Raw genomic sequence first — 10,361 nt, forward strand, 5'->3', positions numbered from 1 at the left:
ATAAGTCATGAAGCTCATAATGGTCCTCATGAAAAAGGGTCTAAGAGAAGTGACAATATAATGCTCACTCGTGGGAAATGGATCAAGAAAGAAAACTCTTTAAATTGTCTTCCTTTGGATTGCTATAATATCCTTCCTTCTCTCAAATATTCCATAACCAAACCCATTTCAAAATGGGTTAAAAGGAAAAACTACTCTGTTGTTGTAGTGCCAGGGACATGAGCATATTTGGTATCTTGACAGTGGAGGTTCAAGATACATGACATGATCCAAGTCTCTTCATGATGACTTTGTCAAAGAAGATGGTACCAATGTTTCATTCGGTCACAACACCAAAGGATTTAGCAAAGGACATGGCACCATCAAATAAAACTCTGTTGAATTTTTTAATGTTTCTTATGTTACAGATTTAAAGTACAATCTTATTTTGTCTAATTTGGTCTTTATTTTTAGAGAAAAAAAATACAAATTTTTGGTTTATTTAGTTTTTTTTTTTAATAAAAATAAGGTATAATTTGGAAACAAATAAGTTAAAAAAAAAAAAACTCACCAACCACCAATAATTAAACAGGCTAGAAAAATGTAAAAATTATAAATTTCTCATTACATGAAACAGTAAATAATAAATATTATTGATTAAAATTCAAAGTTTGATTACTATAAATATATTTTCTTAATAAATCCATCTTCATGCCTGGAACCTCTCCATACCTATGGATTTCTGCATTATACATACATATGGTGTTAGTAGTATATCAATATATCATATACATAATACATGCATGTAAATTAACTAGTTTTAATTTTAGACGTTTCAAATTAAATAAAAAACATTTGAGTTGTTTAAAGATATCACCCATATGCATGATGATATTAAATAAACTTGAAAGATTAATTAGTGTAGAATGAGGAAATTACTTTGAGCAGTCGGCAGTTGGTCCAACATCAGGGATTCCTAGTCCTTTCGAGAAGTCAAAACTACACAGGCCTCTGATAAAATGGAAATGCCTTATGTCGTGATTCTGCAAGAGCGCCTGTAAGCAACTACATGTAGCCACACGATCTTCCTTGGTTTTTGTTTTCGCTTGTACCCCATCGTATCCTTTACAACATGCTTTCGATGGCTTTTCTTCCTTACGGTCAAAGTAGGCCAAACATGGTGTAAATGCGATAGCCACCGCTGGGCCAGGACACAACTTGCCTGCAACCATTGTCCTACTCCATGGGCCCATTACTAAACAAATTGTAACAATAAACACCATACCAAGGGAACCCATTCTTCAAATTCGTCCTTCCAAACTGCCTATATATTGTCCATGTGTTTATATATAACTTGACTCAATGCTTTGAAAATAGTCTCTTATACTTATCTATAGAGACTAAAACTAATCACAACCTTTAATTAATCATGAGTTTGGAAGTTGCTTTTAATGAAATTAATATGGTACTTAGTTTGAACCCTTCAAACATCTTTTCAAAAGTCATACGGAAATCTAACCAAATATTACCTAACTTTTAGATGGCAAATGAGTTGATTATTTGAGATCTATATTATTTTTAATTTTAATTTCGTTAACTATCACTATAAATCACTGCTCTAATTCAACATACAATCATTTGTGATAACAAAATTGTTTTCAAATGTAAATTAAACATAGTCATGTATAATAAAGGCTAATTGTAAAAAAATGTTATATACTTTTGTTGGAAAATAAAGGGTTTTATATAGTAAAGTTCCAACATTTTGGGAAAAATTTTAAAACAATCCTAATTTTTTTTTTGAATAAAAAAGCCCGGAAAATTTTACTTATTAGCCGGTCATCCGTCTATGTCATTGTACCCTTAAAAAATGGGATTTTGTGGCGGATGAGTCTCGAACTCACGTCGTTCTTCTCCCAAACCACGGCTTCACCCAATTGAATTAAAATGTTTTGATGTTTTTTTGTCCTTAACGCTCACATACAATGTCTATTCGCTTTTCCTTATAAAAAATACATACGTGAAAAGATGGGGAAGGGTATCGAACCTAAGACGGCTTCTCCTTAACAAAACAACTTAACACTTGATCTAGATGACTATTGGTTTTCTATCTATATTTAATGTATATAACGCTGTAGATTTAAATACAATAATAATAATAATTATTATTATTATTATTATTAAAAACGAAATTAAATAAAGTATTTTTAAAATTCGTTTTTAGTATTATTATTAAATAAACACATGTATAAATACTTTTAAAATGCATATTTATACGTATAAAAACATATTTATATATAAAAAAATACGTATAAATATAATAAATACATATAAAATATATGTTTATATGTTTTTATACCTTAAAAACGTTTTTAAAGTTTTCTTTTGTTTTGTATGTTTTTTTTTCATTTCCGAAACATATAAATACTTTTTATGTTGCAGAGGTGTTACTGCTATCGAAGTCAAGGTGCTACTCTTTAGATGTTGTCTCCTGAAAGTAGAAACCACACAACATATCAGAAATTTGTGTGATTTTATTTTGATTTTAACCATAGTGTGTAAAATGGGAGAAGATAGTGAAACCTCTTATTTGGAAAAAAGTTGCTACAATCTTTGGTAAGTTTGGAATGTTGACGTTGATTGGGGGGATGATGGGTTTCCTGATCTAACACAAAAATGAGAGAGAGAGAGAGAGAGAGAGAGAGAATGAGTTTCTGCATTATACATACATATGGTGTTAGTAGTATATCAATATATCATATACATAATACATGCATGTAAATTAACTAGTTTTAATTTTAGACGTTTCAAATTAAATAAAAAACATTTGAGTTGTTTAAAGATATCACCCATATGCATGATGATATTAAATAAACTTGAAAGATTAATTAGTGTAGAATGAGGAAATTACTTTGAGCAGTCGGCAGTTGGTCCAACATCAGGGATTCCTAGTCCTTTCGAGAAGTCAAAACTACACAGGCCTCTGATAAAATGGAAATGCCTTATGTCGTGATTCTGCAAGAGCGCCTGTAAGCAACTACATGTAGCCACACGATCTTCCTTGGTTTTTGTTTTCGCTTGTACCCCATCGTATCCTTTACAACATGCTTTCGATGGCTTTTCTTCCTTACGGTCAAAGTAGGCCAAACATGGTGTAAATGCGATAGCCACCGCTGGGCCAGGACACAACTTGCCTGCAACCATTGTCCTACTCCATGGGCCCATTACTAAACAAATTGTAACAATAAACACCATACCAAGGGAACCCATTCTTCAAATTCGTCCTTCCAAACTGCCTATATATTGTCCATGTGTTTATATATAACTTGACTCAATGCTTTGAAAATAGTCTCTTATACTTATCTATAGAGACTAAAACTAATCACAACCTTTAATTAATCATGAGTTTGGAAGTTGCTTTTAATGAAATTAATATGGTACTTAGTTTGAACCCTTCAAACATCTTTTCAAAAGTCATACGGAAATCTAACCAAATATTACCTAACTTTTAGATGGCAAATGAGTTGATTATTTGAGATCTATATTATTTTTAATTTTAATTTCGTTAACTATCACTATAAATCACTGCTCTAATTCAACATACAATCATTTGTGATAACAAAATTGTTTTCAAATGTAAATTAAACATAGTCATGTATAATAAAGGCTAATTGTAAAAAAATGTTATATACTTTTGTTGGAAAATAAAGGGTTTTATATAGTAAAGTTCCAACATTTTGGGAAAAATTTTAAAACAATCCTAATTTTTTTTTTTGAATAAAAAAGCCCGGAAAATTTTACTTATTAGCCGGTCATCCGTCTATGTCATTGTACCCTTAAAAAATGGGATTTTGTGGCGGATGAGTCTCGAACTCACGTCGTTCTTCTCCCAAAACACGGCTTCACCCAATTGAATTAAAATGTTTTGATGTTTTTTTGTCCTTAACGCTCACATACAATGTCTATTCGCTTTTCCTTATAAAAAATACATACGTGAAAAGATGGGGAAGGGTATCGAACCTAAGACGGCTTCTCCTTAACAAAACAACTTAACACTTGATCTAGATGACTATTGGTTTTCTATCTATATTTAATGTATATAACGCTGTAGATTTAAATACAATAATAATAATAATTATTATTATTATTATTATTAAAAACGAAATTAAATAAAGTATTTTTAAAATTCGTTTTTAGTATTATTATTAAATAAACACATGTATAAATACTTTTAAAATGCATATTTATACGTATAAAAACATATTTATATATAAAAAAATACGTATAAATATAATAAATACATATAAAATATATGTTTATATGTTTTTATACCTTAAAAACGTTTTTAAAGTTTTCTTTTGTTTTGTATGTTTTTTTTTCATTTCCGAAACATATAAATACTTTTTATGTTGCAGAGGTGTTACTGCTATCGAAGTCAAGGTGCTACTCTTTAGATGTTGTCTCCTGAAAGTAGAAACCACACAACATATCAGAAATTTGTGTGATTTTATTTTGATTTTAACCATAGTGTGTAAAATGGGAGAAGATAGTGAAACCTCTTATTTGGAAAAAAGTTGCTACAATCTTTGGTAAGTTTGGAATGTTGACGTTGATTGGGGGGATGATGGGTTTCCTGATCTAACACAAAAATGAGAGAGAGAGAGAGAGAGAGAGAGAGAGAATGAGTTTCTGCATTATACATACATATGGTGTTAGTAGTATATCAATATATCATATACATAATACATGCATGTAAATTAACTAGTTTTAATTTTAGACGTTTCAAATTAAATAAAAAACATTTGAGTTGTTTAAAGATATCACCCATATGCATGATGATATTAAATAAACTTGAAAGATTAATTAGTGTAGAATGAGGAAATTACTTTGAGCAGTCGGCAGTTGGTCCAACATCAGGGATTCCTAGTCCTTTCGAGAAGTCAAAACTACACAGGCCTCTGATAAAATGGAAATGCCTTATGTCGTGATTCTGCAAGAGCGCCTGTAAGCAACTACATGTAGCCACACGATCTTCCTTGGTTTTTGTTTTCGCTTGTACCCCATCGTATCCTTTACAACATGCTTTCGATGGCTTTTCTTCCTTACGGTCAAAGTAGGCCAAACATGGTGTAAATGCGATAGCCACCGCTGGGCCAGGACACAACTTGCCTGCAACCATTGTCCTACTCCATGGGCCCATTACTAAACAAATTGTAACAATAAACACCATACCAAGGGAACCCATTCTTCAAATTCGTCCTTCCAAACTGCCTATATATTGTCCATGTGTTTATATATAACTTGACTCAATGCTTTGAAAATAGTCTCTTATACTTATCTATAGAGACTAAAACTAATCACAACCTTTAATTAATCATGAGTTTGGAAGTTGCTTTTAATGAAATTAATATGGTACTTAGTTTGAACCCTTCAAACATCTTTTCAAAAGTCATACGGAAATCTAACCAAATATTACCTAACTTTTAGATGGCAAATGAGTTGATTATTTGAGATCTATATTATTTTTAATTTTAATTTCGTTAACTATCACTATAAATCACTGCTCTAATTCAACATACAATCATTTGTGATAACAAAATTGTTTTCAAATGTAAATTAAACATAGTCATGTATAATAAAGGCTAATTGTAAAAAAATGTTATATACTTTTGTTGGAAAATAAAGAGTTTTATATAGTAAAGTTCCAACATTTTGGGAAAATTTTTAAAACAATCCTAATTTTTTTTTTTGAATAAAAAAGCCCGGAAAATTTTACTTATTAGCCGGTCATCCGTCTATGTCATTGTACCCTTAAAAAATGGGATTTTGTGGCGGATGAGTCTCGAACTCACGTCGTTCTTCTCCCAAAACACGGCTTCACCCAATTGAATTAAAATGTTTTGATGTTTTTTTGTCCTTAACGCCCACATACAATGTTTATTCGCTTTTCCTTATAAAAAATACATACGTGAAAAGATGGGGAAGGGTATCGAACCTAAGACGACTTCTCCTTAACAAAACAACTTAACACTTGATCTAGATGACTATTGGTTTTCTATCTATATTTAATGTATATAACGCTGTAGATTTAAATACAATAATAATAATAATAATTATTATTATTATTATTATTAAAAACGAAATTAAATAAAGTATTTTTAAAATTTGTTTTTAGTATTATTATTAAATAAACACATGTATAAATACTTTTAAAATGCATATTTATACGTATAAAAACATATTTATATATAAAAAAATACGTATAAATATAATAAATACATATAAAATATATATTTATATGTTTTTATACCTTAAAAACGTTTTTAAAGTTTTCTTTTGTTTTGTATGTTTTTTTTTTCATTTCCGAAACATATAAATACTTTTTATGTTGCAGAGGTGTTACTGCTATCGAAGTCAAGGTGCTACTCTTTAGATGTTGTCTCCTGAAAGTAGAAACCACACAGCATATCAGAAATTTGTGTGATTTTATTTTGATTTTAACCATAGTGTGTAAAATGGGAGAAGATAGTGAAACCTCTTATTTGGAAAAAAGTTGCTACAATCTTTGGTAAGTTTGGAATGTTGACGTTGATTTGGGGATGATGGGTTTCCTGATCTAACACAAAAATGAGAGAGAGAGAGAGAGAGAGAAAGAGAGGTATTAATTTTTTTCTTTTAAAAAAAGAGGATATATTTTTTTAGGTGCAAAAATGGTCCTTATAAGTGAAAAGACAAATATACCCTCATGTGGAAAGCACATGAGGGGGTTAAGACTATCTCCATTCACAACTAAACCCAACCCAACTATCTATTAAAATATTAATTTTCCTCTCTTCCACCTATACAACCAACTAACCTTAAATTTTTACACTCATTAGCAACTTTATCCAACCAAACTCAATCTAACATTTTATATAAAAAAGATATAAAAAATTATCAAAAAAATATATCAATAGTGATATCATTTTGTAGATAATTGTTTTCTACATATTTTAGTATATTTTATTTATTTATTTTACAAATATATCATTTAATTATTGATAAAGTAAATATATTAAAAAACTAAATTAAAAGAAAAACTGAGAAATAGACAAGTGGCAGAGAGAGAAAGGTGAACTACATGTTTGGTGGACCAAACGGGTTGGTGGGTTTTTGTGGTTTTTCAATTTCTTTTTAATTATAATGGACAACCAACCAGCCTTTTAGTCACCAATGGGAGTAGTCTAACAGCAATAACTTAACGGAAATTACGTCGGGGGACCAATTCTACATACAAACTATGCCAAAATGACCATGAATCCAAAAAAGTCGAGGTTTGAACTGAAACCCCCAAAAAATGCATACCATAAGGACCATTTTTGCAATTTTGTCTATTCAAAATAAAGGCATGGTATAAATATATTTTTAAAATATATAAATACATAAAAAGTATATATAAATACATTTTTAAAATATATAAATACATAAAAAATATATATAAATATGTGTACATAGATTTTTTAAAATAAATAAATCCGTATACGCATGTTTGTATATCATGACAAACTTATTTACATATACAATTTTAATGATATAAATACAATTCTAAACATATAATAATGTTTCTAAAAACGAAAAATATATAAATACTTTCAAAAAATATATTTATACTTTCATAAATGGAGTTATGCAATAATAATAATAATAATAAGAAATAGAAGAAATAGAAGAAAAAATAGAAAAAATTCCTTTCGTGAATTGTTATGTTTAATACAACAGAGGTTAAAACATAAAATCCCGTGTGGCTCGGTGGTAAAGGCGTTGATTTTCTCTTTGTGAAGTCACAGGTTCGATACTCGTAGGCCTCGTTTCATTCAATGCGCCAACCTTTTTCTCTAATAAAGGATCGAATATCTGACTTGGCACTCCATGTCAACGCCCAAGTCAGCGAAAAATGCCCATATTTTGCGCCACCTGTCCAGGTGACCGGAAGGTTACCTGAAAACCTGATAAAAGGGCAGAAATGCAAATTTTTACCCAAACTTTGGGCTTTACCGAACCTAAAAGTTATCCGGGGGTAAAACCAAACATTTTTTGAAAACTCAATGGTTTGTATGACATGAAGTTGACCTTTTTTGACTTTTCTTATTGAACTCGGTACACATATTTGTGGAATCTGTGTTTTTTGTTGACTTCCACACACTTCTATTTTCCAGTTTAATCGTCTTGATTAGATTTAATTATGTTTGTCGAGCAACAATATATGATAGAGGTGCTAACATGTATTCAACCCCACAATAAGCAAAGTGATCGATTTGTAAGATTCCATGCCTTTTGTTGCATACTTCTTTGTTCAACTTTCATAGTCCATATTGAAAATTAAGACGAGGTTTATCTTATTTTGCTATTATGTTGCTTTTAGGGGCTGAAATTCTTGAACAAAGAATTCTAATATTATGTTCTACCTAGAATCAAAGGACGATGTAGCTAAAAGCTTGGAACTAGGGTTTATGATTATTAATAAGAATGGCTTATTGGAGGTCCGCTTCTTTATGTAGAGCTTATTTTTTGTTCCTAAAATTTTTCATGTACTTTTTATGGTTTTACGGGCATATTGCATATTTTTTTGTGGTTGAAATTGATTTGAAAAAATTAAAGAGTGTTTGCTTCATAAACTATATGCTTTTGTTTAAATTACTTATGTTTGTAAAATGTTTAAGTTATTACAATATTTGTTTAGATACAGGTTTGTCAGTTATTAACGTATATGATTTATTATTTTTATTTTTATTTTTATAACTATGACGAAATAATTTTTTTGTATTTTGTGTAAAAAATAAAGATCATACTAATTAAATATGATGTATGTTTAAAAAATGACTAATTAAATGAGGAGGTTTATATAACATTTTAGATAGATAAAATAAATTAGTTAATTTTTTTAGTCATAACATAAGTTAAAGGTAACACCCGACAAACTAATACACAGTATACTAATTATCTTTCATTTTTAATTTACAAAACAACTCAGTGTAACAATTCTTTTATCTCTATGATGCATAAAATCAGCATCATCTAATCATAAAGATTAAATCAAATAAAATCAACATCATCTGATCATAAAGATTAAATCAAAGTCAATGTATATAGATTCACATAAATCTTTTCAAAATATTACAACGATTATCAACAATGTTTTTTTTTGTCGAAAAAACATCATAAATGGTCCCTGTGGTTTCTTCAAATCTGAAGTTTAGTCCCTGTGGTTTAAAAACATCATAGATGGTCCCTGTGCTTTCAAAACTTTTGACGATTGGTCTTTATTGCTAACTCTATTAAGTTTTGTGCGTTAACAGAATGACATTTTCGTCATTTGACTACCATAGGGACCATTTATGATGTTTTCTCTTATTTTAAAGAAAATGAAAAAAAAATATATGCAAAGGGGGTCATTTCACACATATCGGTTTTAGAAAATGAAAGCATACACACACAAATCGCTTTTTGGGGATGAATAAGCACAAATCGATTTATGGTGATGAATAAACAACAATCAATTTCCAAAACGAAGCATGCACATACATACTCGATTATAGATCAAATTTATGGGTTTTCTTTTGAGCTGCAGAAACAATTTTAGATTTATGAGTGTGTGTTTGTTCTAGAGCATGTGTGTGCGTTTGTAAGAACAAACGAAAAATATCTGGAGGGAGAGAGTGTGTGTTTGTATATGTGTTCATAAGTGTGTGTATAGGTGTGTTCTTGATTTTTGAAGAACTAAGCATAAATCTGGATGTGACGGTACGAGAGAGAGAGAGAGCGAGAGAGAGAGAGAGAGAGACCCTTAACATATTATTTAATTTTTTTTTAAAAATAAGAGAAAACATCATAAATGGTCCCTGTGGTAGTGAAATGACGATACTGCCCTTCAGTTAGCGGACAAAACTTAATAGAGTTAGCAATAAGGACCAATCGTCAAAAGTTTTGAAAGCATAGTAACCATCTATAATATTTTTAAACCATGGGGACTAAACTTTATATCTGAAAAAACCATAGTGACAATTTATGATGTTTTTTCTTTTTTGTCACAAAGGCTCGCCACAATCAATCAACAATATAAGTTATTGTTTACAGCCACATAGGCTTATTAAAATCATCCAATTATAGCATTACATCCACAAAGATTATTATCTCATTTAATATACAAAAATGGCATTACAACCATTAATACTACCAATATCATTTAACAACATACATCAATGGTATTACGGCCCAATGACTACCATTATATTACAACATTAACAAACAATGATATTATGACCCAAAATTAAAAGAAAAGTTTAAAAGTTTAAAAGTAATCTTTGGACGGTAAGATTTAAAGTAAAAGATAAACGTTTAAAATA

General features: G+C 29.7%; 1 long non-coding RNA gene across 3 annotated transcripts; it reads right to left on the reverse strand.

Moving 5' to 3' along the window:
• Positions 1-580: 580 nt before the first annotated feature.
• On the reverse strand, positions 581-5,645 carry LOC145109779 (uncharacterized). 3 transcript variants are annotated; one of them, XR_013709202.1, is made up of 6 exons: positions 4,866-5,645; positions 4,536-4,612; positions 2,891-4,443; positions 2,563-2,693; positions 919-2,470; positions 581-721 (listed from the first exon to the last, which is right to left on the reverse strand). It is a non-coding gene; the product is annotated as an uncharacterized LOC145109779 (long non-coding RNA). The 3 variants fall into 3 exon arrangements; XR_013709201.1 differs by having other exon boundaries at positions 4,536-4,617; XR_013709200.1 differs by having other exon boundaries at positions 4,536-4,668.
• Between the last annotated feature and the right edge of the window lie 4,716 nt (positions 5,646-10,361).

Source organism: Lactuca virosa, chromosome 4, assembly GCF_052849685.1.
Source record: "Lactuca virosa cultivar CGN04683 chromosome 4, Lactuca_virosa_CGN04683_v6, whole genome shotgun sequence".
In the NCBI taxonomy this organism is placed as follows: domain Eukaryota; kingdom Viridiplantae; phylum Streptophyta; class Magnoliopsida; order Asterales; family Asteraceae; genus Lactuca; species Lactuca virosa.